The following is a 20118-nucleotide window of genomic DNA, read 5'->3' on the forward strand; positions in this document are numbered from 1 at the left end:
GTGATTCAGCTTTGCTAGAGTCCCCAATTAGAGGTGTCCAGGGTTCTTAAGCACACTCTTTTTGCTTTGAATCACGACTTTAACCGCTCAGTCTTAAGCTTTTCACTTGACACCTTCACACCACAAGCACATGGTTAGGGACAGCTTGGTTTAGCCGCTTAGACCGGGATTTTATTCCTTTGGGCCCTCCTATCCATTAATGCTCAAAGCCTTGGATCTTTTTTATTACCCTTGCCTTTTGGTTTAAAGGGTTAATGGCTTTTTGCTCTTACCTTTTGGTTTAAAGAGCTATTGGCTTTTTCTGCTTGCTTTTCCTTTTTCTTTCTTTTATTTTATTTTATTTTATTTTTTTTCCGCAAGCTTTATTCTTCACTACTTTTTCTTGCTTCAAGAATCAATTTTATGATTTTTCAGATTATCAATAACATTTCTCCTTTTTCGTTATTCTTTCAAGAGCCAACAATTTTAACATTCATAAACAATAAATTCAAAAGACATATGCACTGTTCAAGCATTCATTCAGAAAGCAAAAAGTATTGTCACCACATCAAAATAATTAAACTAATCTCAAGGATGAATTCGAAATTCATGTACTTCTTGTTCTTTTGTAATTAAAGCATTTTTCATTTAAGAAAGGTGATGGATTCATAGGACATTCATAGCTTTAAGACATAGACACTTGAACACTAATGATCATGTAATAAAGACACAAACATGAATAAACATAGAGCATAGTAAACGAAAAATAGAAAAATAAAGAATAAGGAAATTAAAGAACGGGTCCACCTTAGTGATGGCGGCTAGTTCTTCCTCTTGAAGATCTTATGGAGTGCTTTAGCTCCTCAATGTCTCTTCCTTGCCTTTGTTGCTCCTCCCTCATAGCTCTTTGATCTTCTCAAATTTCATGGAGGAAGATAGAATGCTCTTGGTGCTCCACCATTAGTTTAGTGACGGGTTTGTGAGATGAATCTCTCCATCTCCCATGACTCGGATGTGGAAGTGATAAACCACTATTTTATGGTTTATCTTGTGCTTAATTGAGTGGTTTTTATCAACTCTTTACTCACTTGTTCATACTATTTGCATGTTTTACGTTTTCCTTCCTGATTTTGTGCTATGATTGAAAACATGCTTCTTTGGCCTTTAAATTATTAACTTTAATCCTCTCTTATTATCATTCGATGCCGTGATATGTGTGTTAAGTGATTTCAGAGATTATAGGGCAGGAATGGCTCAGAGGATGGAAAGAAAGCATGCAAAAGTGGAAGGAATACAAGAAGTTGAAGAAATTGCTAAGCTGTCCAGCCTGACCTCTTCGCACTCAAACGGTCATAACTTGAGCTACAGAGATCCAAATGAGATGGTTCTAGTTGTGTTGGAAAGCTAACGTCCAGAGTTTCGCAACGATATATAATTTGCTATAGCTGCACCGACGCCAGGCGACGCGAATGCGTAGATCACGCGGACAAGTGACCTGGCAAAAATGCAATCCACGCAAACACGTGGACGACGCCTCCGCGTCACTTTGCCGCGACCTGAACGTAACAGAAATCGCTAGGGGCGATTTCTAGGCTATTTTTGACCCAGTTTTCGGCCCAGAAAACACAGATTAGAGGTTATAAAATGGGAGAATGCATCCATTCATGAACATGTCTTCCATAATTCACTTTTCATAATTTAGATGTAGTTTTTAGAGAGAGAGGTTCTCTCCTCTCTCTTAGGATTTAGGATTAGGATTCCTCTTAAAGGAATTAAGATTTCTTATTATTTCAACATTATTATTTCAACTTACAATTTCTTCCGAGTTCCAGGTTCAATGTCCTTTTTATTTATTTTATCAATTTAGCTTATGAACTCTTTATGTTTGGATTAATTTCCTTTTATTAATGCAATTGAGGTATTTCAGATTTATGGTTCTTATTTAGCTTTTTATATTCTTGGCTTTAATTGATTAACTGGAGGCTCTTGAGTTATCAAACTTATCGTGATTGATTATTATGTCTGCTAATTGAATTGAATTCCACTAACTCTAGTCTTTCCTTAGGAGTTGGCTAGGACTTGGGGATCTAACTAATTAGTCCACTTGACTTTCCCTTGCTTTCGTAAAGGTTAACTAAGTGAGATTAACTTCAATTCTCATAAGAATAACTAGGATAGGACTTCCGAATTTTCATACCTTGCCAAGAATTTTATTAGATATTAATTAATTCTTGCAATTTATTTTTCTTGTTCAAACCTTTCAAAACCCAAAAATACTGTTTTCCATAACTAATAATAAGAACACCTTGATGCCAGGGCATTTTGGCCAGTTTTACTGACCTTTTCCTTATTGTTTTAGGGTAGTTTCATGCACTTTCTTAGGAAATAAGCAAGTTTTGGATAAATAATCACTTACACCTTGATTCAAGCAAACATTGTGAATTTTATATGATTTTATGAGAATTATGCTTGAATTGAATGATAAAATGAATGATGCATGATCTCATGGGTTAGAACCTAGCTTTGATGCACTTTATTTGCTTGATTTCAGGACAAAAGAAGCAAGGAAGAGCCACGTTAGTAGTCACGTTAGTCTAACTAACTAACGTGACCACTAACGTGGAATGGGAGCTTGCTTGCAACGTTAATGAGAAAAGTGATCGCCAATAATGCCTTTGTGAGCCACCATAACCCACGTTAATTGCCACGTTAACTACGATAACGTGGAAGCTAACGTAGAAGAGAAGTAAAGCTCCAACTTTAGTGGTAAAAGTGAATGCCACTAACGTTGGAAAAATGGGCACACCTAGCCAATGTGAGCTCTAACGTGGAAGGAACAAAGAAGTGCCAATGTTAGTGACACTCACCTTTGTCACTAACGTTGGACTAAGCCACTATTAGCCATGTTAGTTGCCACGTTAATTGCATTAACGTGGAAGCTAACGTGGAGGAAAGGAATGATGAGCCAACGTTAGTGACACTCACCTTTGTCACTAACGTTGGAGATGGCTATCACTACCACGTTAGAAGTCACGTTAACCTAAGTAACATGAACTCTAGCATGGGAAGAAGGGGTGTTTGGAGCGTTAGTGACAAAGGTAAGTGTCACTAACGCTCTCGAGGCTAAGGCATGCCCACGTTAAGAGCCACGTTAGTTATACTAACGTGGACTCTAACATGAGAAAAGGGGGCTAAGAGCAACGTTATTGAAAAAGGTAAACCCTAATAACGTTCGTGAAGGATCAAGAGGCAACGTTAGTGGTCACGTTAGTGCCACTAACGTTGAAGTTAACGTGAACCATCTTGGGCTAGAAACGTTAGTGAAAAAGGTGATTGTCACTAACGTTCTTGAACCCACATTTTCACTTAAACGTTAACACCAGTAACGTCCTAGCTAAAATCCATGCCTACTTCACACTTTCTCTGCAAGTAAATCTGAGCCCACTGAAGACTCCAAACTGCTTCAACTCAAAATCCAAAGGCCTATATCCAACACTTGAAGAGCCAACTAGAAGAGCAGAAGAGTAGTATATATAGGAGTAGTTTTGAACTAGAGGAGAGCTTTTGGGATTGGGAGAACCACTCTCTGTATAATTTTACTTTCTCTGCAACTTCTAGTTTTACTTTCAGAATGCATTCTCCATCTTTGTTTTCCATTCCCAGAGCTATGAACAACTAAACCCCTTTCATTGGGTTAGAGAGCTCTGTTGTAATTTGATGCATCAATAATAGTTTTCATTATTTTTCTTCTTTCTTTTCTCTTGATTTTTCTAGAAAGCTTTCAATCTTTATCCAATTGGGTAGTTGTCTTAGAAAAGAAGCTATTCATACTTGGATCTCTTTGGAACCTTGGAAGAGGAATAAAGAGATCATGCTAGAAATGCTTTCTCATGTTGGACCAAATTAGGGTTTGGATGGATATAGTGACATATAATCCTACCAACACTTTGATTTGGAAATACATGTGGTATAATCAGTGACCATACTTCATCTCTTCTCATGAGCAATTGGACCAAGGAATTGGCTATTGATCAAGATTTGAGAGATTGAATTACCAAGGAATTGGAATTCAATCACTTAAGATTGCCAAGGAGATCAATGAATGCATTGATTGAGGAAGAGATGAAAATGAACTTGATCCGGAGAATGCAACATCTCCTAAACCTAATGACTTCCCCATTTCTGATCTCACCCATTCTCTTTAATTTCTGCAATTTACTTTTATGCTCATCTTCCCAAATCCCCATTTAACATTCTGCAATTTACTTTCCGCCATTTACATTCAGCTCTTTATTTCCAGTATTTACATTTTCTGCTATTTACTTTCCGACCATTTAATTTCCTGTAATTCTCACATCAAATTCTGCTTAGCTCAACTAGAATGTTCCTCTAATTAAATATGATTGACCAATCAATCGCTTTGGGATTCGACCTCACTCTATTGTGAGTTTTTACTTGACGACAATTCGGTATACTTGCCGAGGGAAATTGTTGAGAGACAAGTTTCCATGCATCAAGTTTATGGCGCCGTTGCCGGGGATTGATTTTGTATCAACAATGATTAAATTGGTGGATAACTAGATTGAGCATTTTTTATTTTGTTTGATTTAATTTCATTTGAGTAATTCACTTTCAGTTTAGCTGTTTTCGTCCTTTTCCCCTACCCTTTTCTTAGTTGTTTACAATTCAGTTCACTAACCTACTAACTGTTTGATATATTGCATCACTCACACTAACAACATTTCTAACAAGAATACTCTCTGCATCTACCCCCTTCTTGCTTTTGCCTTGTTGGTTGTATGACAGGTAGAAGAAGCGAGGCTTCAACTTCCTTTGATTCTGAACCTAAGAGGACCTTCCTTAGATTAAGGAGGGAAGCAAGAGGAAAGAGAGTAGTTGGTACGGAGGAAGAAGAGGAGTATTTTGAACCAGACATGGATGAGAATATGGAGAACCATCATGAAGAAGAAGCTCACAACCATGGCAGAGAAGGCCCAGTGCATCATGCTGGGTAAGAGAGAAGAGTTCTGGGATCTTACATCAATCCAAACCCAAGAAACTGTGGAAGTAGCATCCAAAAGCCAACCATACATGCCAATAACTTTGAACTTAAGCCACAGCTCATCACCCTTGTTCAGAATAACTGTTCGTTCGGAGGAGGTGTCCAAGAAGACCCCAATCAACATCTAACCACCTTCCTGAGGATCTGTGATACTGTGAAGTCTAATGGTGTTCATCCTGACACCTATAGACTGCTCCTATTCCCCTTCTCACTCAAGGACAAGGCATCTAAATGGCTGGAATCCTTTCCGAAGGAGAGCTTAACAATCTGGGAAGATGTGGTGAAAAAATTCTTGGCGAGATTCTATCCTCCTCAAAGAATCAACAGGTTGAGAGCTGAGGTTCAAACTTTCAGGCAACAAGATGGTGAGACTCTCTACGAAGCATGAGAGAGATTTAAGGATCTAACAAGAAGGTGCCCACCAAATATATTCAATGAATGGGTACAACTACACATTTTTTATGAAGGCCTTTCTTATGAATCAAAGAAGGCAGTAGACCAGTCATCCGGGGGATCTCTGAACAAGAAGAAAACCATTGAAGAAGCCATATATGTCATTGAGACTGTAGCTGAGAATGACTACTTCTATGCCTCTGAAAGAGGCAACACTAGAGGAGTGATGGAGCTAAACAACGTGGATGCACTGCTGGCCCAAAACAAGCTGATTACCAAGCAGCTGGCTGACCTTACCAAGAAGATGGAGAGGAACCAAGTAGCAGCAATCACCACCTCATCAGCAACTCAAGAAGGAGTAAATGCAGAGGTAGAGGGTGATCAGGAACAAGCCAACTACATTGGAAACTCACCCAGGCAGGCACATGATCCATTCTCCAAGACTTACAATCTTGGTTGGAGAAACCACCCAAACTTTGGGTAGGGGAAACCAACAAGATCAAGGCCAAGATCAGAGACGTCACAACCCCAACAATAATGCGGCTCACCAACATTCCACACAGAGATCATATCAGCACCCACCTAATAACACACCTCAACATCCATATCAAAACCAAAATGGTCATTCTTATCCAACCAACCCCAACCCACCATCATCCTAAGACAGACTCTCAAGGATTGAGACTCTACTTGAAGTCATATGTAAGGAAGTCCAAGACAGTAAAGTGTTCCGAGAGGAAGTACGGTCCAATATACAGAATCAAGATGCTTCCATCAAGAAACTTGAGACACAAATTGGCTACCTATTCAAGCGAATTCCCAGCCATAACCTGTGCAGCAATACCGATCCAAACCCAAGAGAGGAATGTCAGGCCATCACCCTCAGAAGTGGGAAGGAATTGAAGGAAATTCCCAAGAATTCACAAGAGAAGAACTCAAATGAAAGGAAGAAGGAGCGAGATGAAGTCCAAATTCCCATTCCCAGTTTACAGCAAAAAGGAGAAATGCTGAAGCCAGACGACCCAAAAGCTCCATACCCTCAGCAATTAAAGAAGAAAGGGGACGACAACCAGTTCTTAAGATTTTTGGAAATCTTCAAGAAACTACAAATCAACATACCCTTTGCTGAAGCAATAGAGCAAATGCCGCTCTATGCAAAGTTTTTAAAGGAATTAATGACTAAGAAGAGAAGCTGGAAGAGCAATGAGACTGTGATACTAACCAAAGAATGTAGTGCCATCATTCAGCACAAACTACCCCAGAAATTGAAGGATCCTGGGAGTTTCCAGATCCCTTGTATTATAGGGGAAATCACAGTGGAGAAGGCTCTGTGTGACTTAGGAGCCAGCATAAATCTGATGTCAGTAGCTATGATGAGAAAAATGAGGATTGAGGAGGCTAAGCCAACAAAAATGGCCCTACAACTGGCAGACCGATCGTTCAAGTTTCCTCATGGCATAGTAGAAGATTTGTGACGTTGGAGATTTTTGCCAGTAAAGAATTTTATAAAAACAGTCGCGTTGTAGATATAGTCTCTAAACCAACAGAAATCCCTTCGTACAAACGTTTTGGTCGTCACAAGTAACAAACCCCTAAATAAATTGATAACCGAAGTATTCAAACCTCAAGTCATCTTCTCAAGGAACTGCAGGGAAGTATGTTCTTATTATTGGTTATGGAGGTTGTAAATTGGGGTTTTGAGAATGAGGAGCGAATGGTTTAATTAGCAATTAAAGTAAATGAAGAACAAGTAATTTAAATGGCAAGTAAAATAAATAGATGACTGTAAATAAACTTTTGGCAAGGTATGAGAAATTAGAGGCCCTATCCTAGCTATCCTTATCAATGATGATGAAAATTGAATCTTAATTCCACTTTGTTAACTTTTACTAAGGCAAAGGAAGGTCAAGGGATTAATTGGTTTGATCTTCGGATCCTATTTATTTCCTAAGAAAAGATTGGGATTATTGAAGTTCAATTTAATTAACAAAGATAACAATTATCAATCATGTTTGAGTTTCATAACTCCTGAGTTACTGATTTCTTAACCAAGACCAAAAGGGAGAAAAGTAAATCTACAGGAATAAAAATGTCTTCAGATGGGAGTAACAATAATGTAAATAAAAGAAAGCAATAATAAACTGAAATACCTCAAATAACATTAATTCAAAGAGTAATCTGTAACATAGAAGAATTCATAAATAAAATTGGGAAAATAATGAAAAGGAATATTGAAGCTGATAAAAAGAGATAATCCTGAAAGCGCATAAAATCCTAATTCTAAATCCTAATCCTAAAGAGAGGAGAGAGAGAATCTCCCTCTCAAAACTAAATCTAAATCATGAAAAACTAACTAATTGGAGACTCTCCCTGAATGGATGTATTCCCCCACTTCATAACCTCTGGTCTATGCCTTCTGGACTTGGATTTGGGCCAAAAAGGGCTTCAGAATTCGCTATGAGCGTTTTCTGCAATTTCTGGTGCGTGGCCTCTGTCACGCGTCCGCGTGGGTCACTGATAAACCACTATTTTATGGTTTATCTTGTACTCAATTAAGTGGTTTTTATCAACTCTTTACCCACTTATTCATATTATTTGCATGTTTTACATTTTCCTTCCTGGTTTTGTGCTATGATTGAAAACATGCTTCTTTGATCTTATATTTGCTTATTATTAATCCTCTCTTATTACCATTAGATGCCTTGATATGTATGTTAAGTGTTTTCAGAGATTACAGGGCAGGAATGGCTCAGAGGATGGAAAGGAAGCATGCAAAAGTGGAAGGAATACAAGAAGTTGGAGAAACTGCTAAGCTGTCCAGCCTGACCTCTTCGCACTCAAACGGCTATAACTTTAGCTACAGAGGTCCAAATGACACAGTTCTAGTTGCGTTGGAAAGCTAACGTCTGGGGCTTCGATTTGATATATAATTTGCCATAGCTGCACCGAAGTTAGGTGACACGAACGCGTGAATGACGCATCCGCGTCGCATCTGCGAACCTCAACCCGCGCGGCCGCCTGGACGACGCCTCCGCGTCACTTGCCCGCGACCTGGACGTAACAGAAATCGCAGGGGGCGATTTCTGGGCTGCTTTTGACCCAGGTTTCAGCCCAGAACACACAGATTAGAGGCTATAAAGTGGGGGAATACATCCATTCAGAGAGAGTTCGCGAATTTAGTTACTTCTCATGTTTTAGATCTAGTTTTGAGAGAGGTTCTCTCCTCTCTCTCTCTCTGAGGATTTAGTACTTCTCTTAGTTTTAGGAGTAACTCTCAATCCCAGGTTCTTTATTTTATTTATTCTTCCAATTTAGTTTATGAACTCTTCATGTTAGATTATAATTTCCCTTATTAATGTTATTTGAGGTATTTCAATTCATGATTGCTTTCTTTAATTTATGTTATTGTTGCTTTACATCTGAAGGCATTTTTATTCCAGCAAATTTACTTTTTCCTCTTTTGGTCTTGGTTAAGAAAGCAGTAACTCAGGAGTTATCTTATCTCAACGTAATTGATAACTGTTATCTTTGCTAATTGAACTGAGCTTCAATAATCCCAACCTTTTCTTAGGAAATAAATAGGACTCGAAGATCAAACTAATTAGTCCCTTGACTTTCCTTTACTTTAGTAAAGGTTGACTAAGTGGAATTAAGGTTCAACTTTCATTGTTATTGATAAGAATAACTAAGTCTGGACTTCCAATTTCTCATACCTTGCCAAAAGTTTGCTTTGCAGTTATTTATTTATTTTAATTGCCATTTAATTTACCCGCCATTAAGTTACTTGTTCCTCATTCTTGAAACCCCAATTTACAATCTCCATAACCAATAATAAGAACATACTTCCCTGCAGTTCCTTGAGAGGACGACCCGAGGTTTAAATACTCGGTTATCAATTTTAAGGGGTTTGTTACTTGTGACAACCAAAAATTTTTGTAAGAAACGTTGATTGCTTGGTTTAGTAACTATACTTACAACGAGAGTTTACTATAACCTCTAAACCATCAATCTTCAGTTCTTCAAAATGGCGTCGTTGCCGGGGAACTGCTAACGTGTGCCTTATTATTGGTTATTGTAAATATTTTTCTTTTGCTTGTTTATTTATTTTTGTTTCTCCTTTTTATTTTTATTTGCTACTATGAACTCTTACCCCTCTTGCTTTGAGTTTGGTTCTAAATTTGTTGAAGGAAATAGAAGTTACAGCAGGAATATGTATCAAGGTTAGACCAATCAAGGATGGATGGAGCCAAGAAGATCTAATCAACCCTTTAGGCACCAATACCCTCCAAGATATCATGGGCAACAACCATTCTACAATGCATACCCAGCTGATAGATATGGTGGACAACCTTGTAACTACCAACAAGCCCCACCCCGTTCCTATAGACCATCCTCTCAACATAACCTCGAACCACCACACTCACAAGCTTCTCTTCACCATTCACCACCGTATGATCCTTTCCTACCCCAGTTCCAATCCAAACACCCCCAAGCACCACCACTTCCCTATGTTTCATGCCCAAATCCATCACTCCGATAATCAGAGGTTTGCCTCAAGGCAACAGTAAATAAACTTCAAACAACCATTCGACAACTGGAGCAAGCAGTAATTCAATAAGCTTCTAGACGCGCGAACATTCAAGGACCAACCACAACCCCATGTAGACAATCTAATGAAAAGCGTAGCATGAAGGAGACACTAGAAACTCCAGTAGACAAGACAGAGCATGAATTCATACTAGAACAAGTAGAAGAGGCTGTCATTGTGCAGAGTTGGTTAAAGATCTAGGAGACGCTGAACCTCCATGGGAATCCAGAGTTGAGGAGAACTCTGTCAAGGACATTACAGTTGATGCTAAGGAGGATATTGCACAATCCCCAAGGCAAGTCGTTTATGAAGAACTAGACGGAATAACCCCAGGACACAAATTCCCTTGATGATGATAGTCACAAGTCTAGCTCTCTTAGTAATGAACTTGCATCCGCAAGTGAATTCTCTGAGATCGAAGAATCTTCCCCAAGTGAATACGAAGATGACGCGGAGGTAGATTTCTCTCAACCTCCAATCTATGACTCAAGTGACGAGGAAGACATAGAAGATTTTGACCAGGACTCAGATGCATTTGAAGAACCTTACAAGGAAGTGGAGGAATTCACAGAACAGCACAAGGGAGTAGAACTTACAGAACCACCAGAAACACCTTCCCCAAGGCCATTACCACCCAATACAAGCTCCAAGTGGGTACAATCCTTAACTTTTAACTTTACTTTTTCACTTGAATACGGTTTGCTTGAAACAGATGGCCAGCTTAGAGCTCTCTGCAGCTTTAAGAGTAAGAGGGAAATGGCTCGTGCTCAGAGCTGGTGCACAAGGTTCAATAAGGTTCCACGCTTCAAATTGAAGTGCACGGATTGGTATCATATTCAATCGAATGAATCTCGGAAAAAGTTTGGTCACCATGGTGAGAATCTACTTTCTAAACTGCTCGGATGGAAAAATATAGATCAAAACGAAGGCGGATTTAAAAACAAGGCTTGGGATCATGGATTCTATTCTGACATTCGTCACCCCGGGAGCCTGAGACTCTGTTTGAAGCTGCTCAGAAGCTTTACATGCCTAGTTTGGGACCCCGGAGGCTATTGGCATTCCAAGTAATGGTGGAGATTTTTAGATGAATTTAAGCATAAGCCGCCATAACAGGAAGCTCTTCCAATGTCCAACTTAAGGACTTTAACTAAAAGTGCTAGGTGGGAGACAACCCACCATGGTATGATCGTTCCTTTTGCAATTTTAATTTTATTTAGTTTTGTTTGTTTTTGAATTTTATTTTTATTTTATTGAACCTGAAATCATGCATAGCATTCACATTAAGCATTGTATTCTGCATACTGCATTCTGCATTCTACATAAAAAAAAATTACAGGTATTGGGAGAGAATAATGAACAGAAAGTTACGCAGGAGAAGCGTTGGAGGCGTGCCAATGACACAAATCGTCCCACGCGGTCGCGTTAGTGTCCCACACGACTGCGTCGCTGACGCGACCGCGTCATATGGGAATAATGGCCTCCCACGCGACCGCGTGCCCCATGCGGCCGCGTGACCAGGATTTCGACGTCAAAGTGGTGCACACCCGAAAGTTGTGCGAGAGTGGTGCTGGATTGGTGCTGAACACATAATCCTTCCCATGCGGTCGCGTGACCCACGCGACCGCGTCATATCCTTCTAAAGCCCACTCACGCGATCGCATGCCCCACGCGATCGCGTCACTTAAAATTTGGCAATTAATGATTTTGAACAGAGAGTTGTGCGAGTGCGAGGCTGCCCTCGCGCCAGTCGCATAAAATGGATCACGCGATCGCGTGACCGACGCGACCGCGTCAATCAGTTTAAGCGCAATTCGCGCGACCGCGTGCCCCACGCGGCCGCGTCGCTCGCGCCGCACAACTCATTCAAAATATCTTATATCTTTCTTTTCCAAATCCTTAATTTTTTCTCTTTTCTTATTTCTTTCTTCTTCCTTTCTTATTTTTTTTCTCTTCCATTCTATTTTATTTAATTTATTTGCATACTTTCATTCATTGCATATTTTTATTATTTTACCATTGGTGTTCAAATGTTCCTATTCCACTGTTACATCTTTTCTGGTATTTTCTTGGTGCTTAGTGACTTGTTTAATTCTGATTGAGTAATATTATTTAAATCAATGCCAATTTTTTATATCTGTATTACTTTTGCATTGACATGAATTTATATTATCTCTCCTTCCTCACCCTCTTCCCCATTGTTGCAAATTTTGCACCATTGGTATGCCATGTGCTTCTATTGTTTTTTTCACGTACATGTTGAAGCTTCCATGTAATTGAGACCCTTATTATCTGGCATTAACACCCATATTTTATTTATTTTTTATCTTTAATTTTGGGTTACTTTTCTTCTTTTTCTCTTCTTCAGGATGGCCACCAAAGAAGGGAAAGGGAAAACATCTAAAAGGGGAGACAAACAAGTCCATCTGCACAATCCTTGAAAGAAAGCATCAGTTGGAACAACCCGTCCACCTGCACATCTCAGCATGCACCGAGGACGGTGCAATCTTTAAGTGTGGGGAGGTCGATACCGATCTCTATGGGTTAGTATTTTCTTATCAATACCAATATTTTATTTTCCTTGTTAGTTGTTGCATTTACATGTTTGATTGCATATTTATTTGATTTTATGCATTCAGTTACTACTTGGTTGAAGTAATATTTTCTTTTCCAAGAAATTTTTATAGTATTTCACTAATTGAAAAATTTTTTTTGTTAAAACTTGTTTGAAGTTGTATTTGGAACATGGTTTATAAGCCAAAGAACACACAACTTGTGAGGTTTTGAGCTTATTTACATGGTTACATTATTTAACCATAAATTTTTATTCTTGTGTGTTTTCTTCTCTATAATTGCAATCTTTGCTTTGTTCCATTCTATATGTCCATTATTTAGTGTATTTACATGCTTGCATATGATTGAGACCATTACTTGTTATTAGCTCACTTATCCCAAATAAGCCTACCTTTTACATCACCCTTGTTAGCCACCTTGAGCCTTTTTATCCCCATTTATTCTGTTCTATAACCACATTACTAGCCTTAAGCAGAAAAACAATTAAATATCCCAATTGAATCTTTGGTTAGCTTAAGATAGAGATTGTGTATCAATTAAGTGTGGGGAAATTATGGGAACATGGGTTCATAAGGGAATGCGTTAAGATTTTACTTTGATAAAATGTTGGAAATTTGGGTACCTACTCATGTGAGACCAGAAAAATTAAAAATCTATGTGCATTGATAAGTTATGTTTATTTTTCAGCTTTAAAAAAAAAGAGAAAAAAAGAGAAAAAGAAAAAATATATATAATATAAGTAAATAAATAAGGGGACAAAATTACCCCAATATTAAGTTTAATAAAAGATCAATGCACATGTGATAAAAATTAAAGAAAATTTGGTACATAAGTATGGGAATTATACAAAAGTGGGAATTATAGGTAGCTAGGCATGAATTTAAAAGTATATAGAGTATATGTATATTAGATGAGAGCTTAGGTTAATTAAAGATTTATATTATAGCTCACTTGGCCATACATATATCCTTACCTTTACCTCAGCCCCATTACAACCTTGAAAAGACCTCATGATGTTTGCATTGGTACATTAAATATTTGTTGATTGGTTAGATGAAGAACAAGATTTAGAAAGCATGACTAGAGAAGAGTAGAGTGAATAACCCTATACACTTGAGAGATTAGAGTGATATACACTACCAGTGAGGGTTCAATGCTTGATTCTATGTTCCCTGCTTTCATGAGCTGTCTTCTTACAAGTTTACTTGCTTTTTATTGTATGATTTGAATTAGTGGAAATTGGTTTGTATTTGTCTTGGAGAACTTGTTTACTTTTAAACCAAGTAGGTCGAAACATTTTGCATGTAGTTGCATTCATATAGATAGGATTGCATTTCATACATCCTACCATTCCTCTTCATCTTTATAGCTTCTCTTGAGCTTAGCATGAGGACATGCTATTGTTTAAGTGTGGGGAGGTTGATAAACCACTATTTTATGGTTTATATTATACTCAATTGAGTGGTTTTTATCAACTCTTTACCCACTTATTCATACTATTTGCATGTTTTACGTTTTCCTTCCTAGTTTTGTGCTATGATTGAAAACATGTTTCTTTGATCTTATATTTGCTTATTATTAATCCTCTCTTATTACCATTAGATGCCTTGATATGTGTGTTAAGTGTTTTCAGAGATTACAGGGTAGGAATGGCTCAGAGGATGGAAAGGAAGCAGGCAAAAGTGGAAGGAATACAAGAAGTTGGAGAAACTGCTAAGCTGTCCAGCCTGACCTCTTCGCACTCAAACGGCTATAACTTTAGCTACAGAGGTCCAAACGATGCGGTTCTAGTTGCGTTGGAAAGCTAACATTCGGGGCTTCGATTTGATATATAATTTGCCATAGCTGCCTGGTGCACGAAATTGTGATCTCAGACAACGGCGCCAGAAATTCTGTACGCACGTCTTAATAAATCGTTTTCCATTCACAACTTCGATACAACTAACCAGCAAGTGCACTGGGTCGTCCAAGTAATAAACCATACATGAGTAAGGGTCGATCCCACGGAGATTGTCGGCTTGAAGCAAGCTATGGTCACCTTGTAAATCTCAGTCAGGCGGATAATAATTGATTATGGAGTTTTCGAAAATAATACTAATTAAACAGAAAATAAAGATAGAAATACTTATGTATATCACTGGTGAGAATTTCAGATAAAGGTATAAAGATGCTTTCGTCCCTCTGAATCTCTGCTTTCCTGCTGTCTTCATCCAATCAGTCCTACTCCTTTCCATGGCTGGCTTTATGTAAGGACATCACCGTTGTCAATGGCTACTTTTTATCCTATCTGGAAAATGGTCCCATGCGCTGTCACTGCATGGCTAATCATCTGGAGGCATCACCCTTGTCAATGGCTGCATCCCATCCTTTTGTGAAAATGGTCCAAATGCTCTGTCACAGCACGGCTAATCATCTGAGGTTCTCGATCATACTGGAATAGGATTCGCCCTCCTTTTGCGTCTGTCACTACGCCCAGCACTCGCGAGTTTCAAGTTCGTCACAGTCATTCAATCCCAGAGTCCTACTCAGAATACCACAGACAAGGTTTAGACTTTCCGGACTCTCATTAATGCCGCCATCAATCTAGCTTATACCACGAAGATTTTGATTAAGAGATCCAAGAGATACTCATTCAATCTAAGGTGGAACGGAAGTGGTTGTCAGGCACGCGTTCATGGGGGAATGATGATGATTGTCAGGTTCATCACATTCAGGTTGAAGTGCAAATGAATATCTTAGAAGCGGAATAAGTTGAATTGAATAGAAAAATAGTAGTACTTTGCATTAATCTTTGAGGAACAGCAGAGCTCCACACCTTAATCTATGGAGTGCAGAAACTCTACCGTTTGAAAATACATAAGTTAATATAGGGTAAGCATGGCCGAGTGGCCAGCCTCCTATGGAGGTCTAGAGATCTAAAAATGATCAAAAGATGTCTAATACAATAGTAAAAAGTCCTATTTATACTAAACTAGTTACTAGGGTTTACAGAAGTAAGTAATTGATGCATAAATCCACTTTTGGGGCCCACTTGGTGTGTGCTTGGGCTGAGCTTGAATGTTACACGTGTAGAGGTCAATCTTGGGGTTGAACGCCAGTTTGTAACGTATTTCTGGCGTTCAACTCTGGCTTGTGACGTGTTTCTGGCGTTTAACTCCAGACAGCAGCGTAGAACTGGCGTTCAACGCCCTTTTACGTCATCTAAACTCGGCCAAAGTATGGACTATTATATATTGATGGAAAGCCCTGGATGTCTACTTTCCAACGCAATTGGAAGGGCGCCATTTTGAGTTCTGTAGCGCCAGAAAATCCACTTTGAGTGCAGGAAGGTCAGAATCCAACAGCATCAGCAGTCCTTCTTCAACCTCTGAATCTGATTTTTGCTCAAGTCCCTCAATTTCAGCCAAAAAATACCTGAAATCACAGAAAAACACACAAACTCATATTAAAGTTCAGAAATGTGAATTTAACATAAAAACTAATAAAAACATCCCTAAAAGTAACTAGATTCTACTAAAAACATACTAAAAACAATGCCAAAAAGCGTATAAATTATCCGCTCATCACAACACCAAACTTAAATTGTTGCTTATCCCCAAGCAACTGAAAATCAAATAGGATAAAAAGAAGAGAATATACTATAAATTCCAAACTATCAATGAAACATAGCTCCAATCAGATGAGCGGGACTTGTAGCTTTTTGCCTCTTAAATAGTTTTGGCATCTCACTTTATCCATTGAGGTTCAGAATGATTGGCATCTATAGGAACTCAGAGTTCAGATAGTGTTATTGACTCTCCTAGTTCAGTATGATGATTCTTGAACACAGCTACTTTATGAGTCTTGGCCGTAGCCCTAAGCACTTTGTTTTCCAGTATTACCACCGGATACATAAATGCCACAGACACATAATTGGGTGAACCTTTTCAGATTGTGACTCAGCTTTGCTAAAGTCCCCAATTAGAGGTGTCCAGGGTTCTTAAGCACACTCTTTTTTTGCTTTGGACCTTGACTTTAACCGCTCAATCTCAAGTTTTCACTTGACACCTTCACGCCACAAGTACATGGTTAGGGACAGCTTGGTTTAGCCGCTTAGGCCAGGATTTTATTCCTTTAGGCCCTCCTATCCACTAATGCTCAAAGCCTTGGGATCCTTTTTATTTACCCTTGCCTTTTGGTTTTAAGGGTTATTGGCTTTTTGCTCTTGCCTCTTGGTTTTAAGAGCTTTTGGCTTTTTCTGCTTGCTTTTTCTTTTTATTTTTTTTCGCTATTTTTTTTTTCTTTTTTTTTTCTGCAAGCTTTGTTCTTTGCTGCTTTTTCTTGCTTCAAGAATCATTTTTATGATTTTTCAGATTATCAAATAACATGTCTCCTTGTCATCATTCTTTCAAGAGCCAACATATTTAACATTCTTAAACAACAACTTCAAAAGACATATGCACTGTTCAAGCATTCATTCAGAAAACAAGAAGCATTGTCACCACATCAATATAATTAAACTAAGTTCAAGGATAAATTTGAAACTCATGTACTTCTTGTTCTTTTGAATTAAAACATTTTTCATTTAAGAGAGGTGATGGATTCATAGGACATTCATAACTTTAAGACAAAGTTACTAAATACTAATGATCATGTAATGAAGACACAAACATGGATAAGCACTTAACATTAAGAAAACGAAAAACAGAAAATAGGAATAAGGAATGAGTCCACCTTAGTGATGGTGGCGTTTCCTTCTTGAGGAACCAATGATGTCCTTGAGCTCTTCTATGTCTCTTCCTTGTCTTTGTTGCTCCTCCCTCATTGCTTTTTGATCTTCTTTAATTTCATGAAGGATGATGGAGTGCTCTTGATGTTCCACCCTTAATTGTCCCATGTTGGAACTTAATTCTCCTAGGGAGGTGTTGATTTTCTCCCAATAGTTTTGTGGTGGAAAATGCATTTGAGGCATCTCCGGGATCTCCTGGTGATGAGCTTCATGCGTCTCTTGAGATCCATGAATGGGCTCTCTTGCTTGCTCCATCCTTTTCTTAGTGATGGGCTTCTCTTCCTCAATGGGAATGTCTCCTTCTATGAAAGCTCCAGCTGAGTAACATAGATGGCAAATAAGATGAGGGAAAGCTAGCCTTGCCCCAAGAGAGGGCTTTTCGGCTATTTTGTAGAGTTCAAGGGAGATGACTTCATGAACTTCTACTTCCTCTCCAATCATGATGCTATGTATCATGATGGCCCGATCTACTGTAACTTCAGATCGGTTGCTAGTGGGGATGATGGAGCGTTGGATGAATTTTAACCATCCTCTAGCTACAGGCTTGAGGTCCAGTCTTCTTAATTGAACCGGCTTGCCTTTGGAGTCAATCTTCCATTGAGCTCCTTCAACACATATGTCCATGAGGACTTGGTCCAACCTTTGATTAAAGTTGACCCTTCTAGTGTAGGGGCGTGCATCTCCTTGCATCATAGGCAAGTTGAACGCCAACCTCACATTTTTTGGACTAAAATCTAAGTATTTCCCCCGAACCATGGTGAGATAATTCTTTTGGTTCGGGTTCTTACTTTGATCATGGTTCCTAGTGATCCATGCATTAGCATAGAACTCTTGAACCATTAGGATGCCGACTTGTTGGATGGGGTTTGTTAGAACTTCCCAACCTTTTCTTTGGATTTCATGTCGGATCTCCGGATACTCATTTCTCTTGAGCTTGAAAGGGACCTCGGGGATCACCTTCTTCTTGGCCACAACATCATAGAAGTGGTCTTGATGAGCTTTGGAGATGAATCTTTCCATCTTCCATGACTCGGAGGTGGAAGCTTTTGTCTTCCCTTTCCCTTTTCTAGAGGATTCTCCGGTCTTGGGTGCCATCAATGGTAATGGAAAAACAAAAAGCTTATGCTTTTACCACACCAAACTTAGAATATTGCTCGCCCTCGAGCAAGAGAAGAAAGAATAGATGAAGAAAAAGAAGAAAATATGGAGGAGAGGGGGGAAAGGTGTATTCGGCCAGGAAGAGAAGAGAGGGTTGTGTTGTGTGAAAATGAGGAAGAATGGAGGGCTATATATAGGGAAGGGAAGGGGGGTAAGGTTCGGCCATAAGGGTGGGTTTTGGGTGGGAAATTGATTTTGAATTTTGAAGGTAGGTGGAGTTTATGAGGTAGGTTTATGGGGAAGAGTGGATGGGTGTGAGTGGTGAAGAGAGATTGAGGTGATTGGTGAAGAGTTTTGGGGAAGAGTGTTTATGGGATTGTGTGAAAGAGGGGTGAGAAGAAGTGAGTGGAGGTAGGTGGGGATCCTGTGGGGTCCACAGATCCTGAGATGATCCTGTGGGGTCCACAGATCCTGAGGTGTTCAAAGATTTACAACCTTGCACCAAATTGGGCATGCAAAATGCCCTTGCACACAACTCTGGGCGTTCAGCGCCAGATTGGTGCTTGTTCTGGGTGTTGAACGCCCATTTGTTGCCCATTTCTGGCGTTGAATGCCAGAACCATGCTTGTTCTGGGCGTTTAGCGCCAGCTCTTCTCTAGGGTGCAATTCTGGCATTCAAACGCCCAGATGCTGCCCATTTTGGGCGTTCAGCGCCAGAACCATGCTCTGTTCTGGCGTTGAATGCCAGCAAGATGCTTCTTACTGGCGTTTAAACGCCAGTAAGGTCTTCCTCTAGGGTGTGATTTTTCTTCTACTATTTTTGATTCCGTTTTCAATTTTTATATTTATTTTGTGACTCCACATGATCATGAACCGAATAAGACATGAAAGAACAAGAAAACTAAAATTAGATAAATAAAAATTGGGTTGCCTCCCAACAAGCACTTCTTTAATGTCAATAGCTTGACAGTGGGCTCTCATGGAGCCTCACAGATGTTCAGAGCATTGTTGAGACTCCCCAACACCAAACTTAGAGTTTGGATATGGGAGTTCAACACCAAACTTAGAGTTTGGTTGTGGCCTCCCAACACCAAACATAGAGTTTGACTGTGGGGGCTCTGGTTGACTCTGTTTTGAGAGAAGCTTATTGTGCCTCTTTTCCATGTTTACAGAAGGATAACCTTGAGTTGTAAACACAAGGGATTCCCCATTCAATTGAAGGACTAATTCACCTCTGTTAACATCAATCACAGCTCTTGCTGTGGCTAGGAAGGGTCTTCCAAGGATGATGAATTCATCCTCATCCTTCCCAGTATCTAGGACTATGTAAAGGCCTTCAACCTTTACTAACACATCCTCTACTTGTCCATAAGCCTGTTTTCTTGAATTGGCTGCCATCTCTAATGAGATTTTAGTAGCTTGCACCCCAAAGATTCCCAATTTCTCTATTACAGAGAGTGGCATGAGGTTTATCCCTGAACCAAGGTCACACAGAGCCTTTTCAAAGATCATGGTGCCTATGGTACAAGGTATTAGGAACTTTCCAGGATCTTGTTTCCTCTGAGGCAATGTCAGTTGATCCAGATCACTCAGTTCATTGGTGAACAAGGGAGGTTCATTTTCCCAAGGCTCAATACCAAATAATTTGGCATCCAGCTT

The sequence above is a fragment of the Arachis hypogaea genome, chromosome 14 (genome assembly GCF_003086295.3).
Source record: "Arachis hypogaea cultivar Tifrunner chromosome 14, arahy.Tifrunner.gnm2.J5K5, whole genome shotgun sequence".
Classification (NCBI taxonomy): domain Eukaryota; kingdom Viridiplantae; phylum Streptophyta; class Magnoliopsida; order Fabales; family Fabaceae; genus Arachis; species Arachis hypogaea.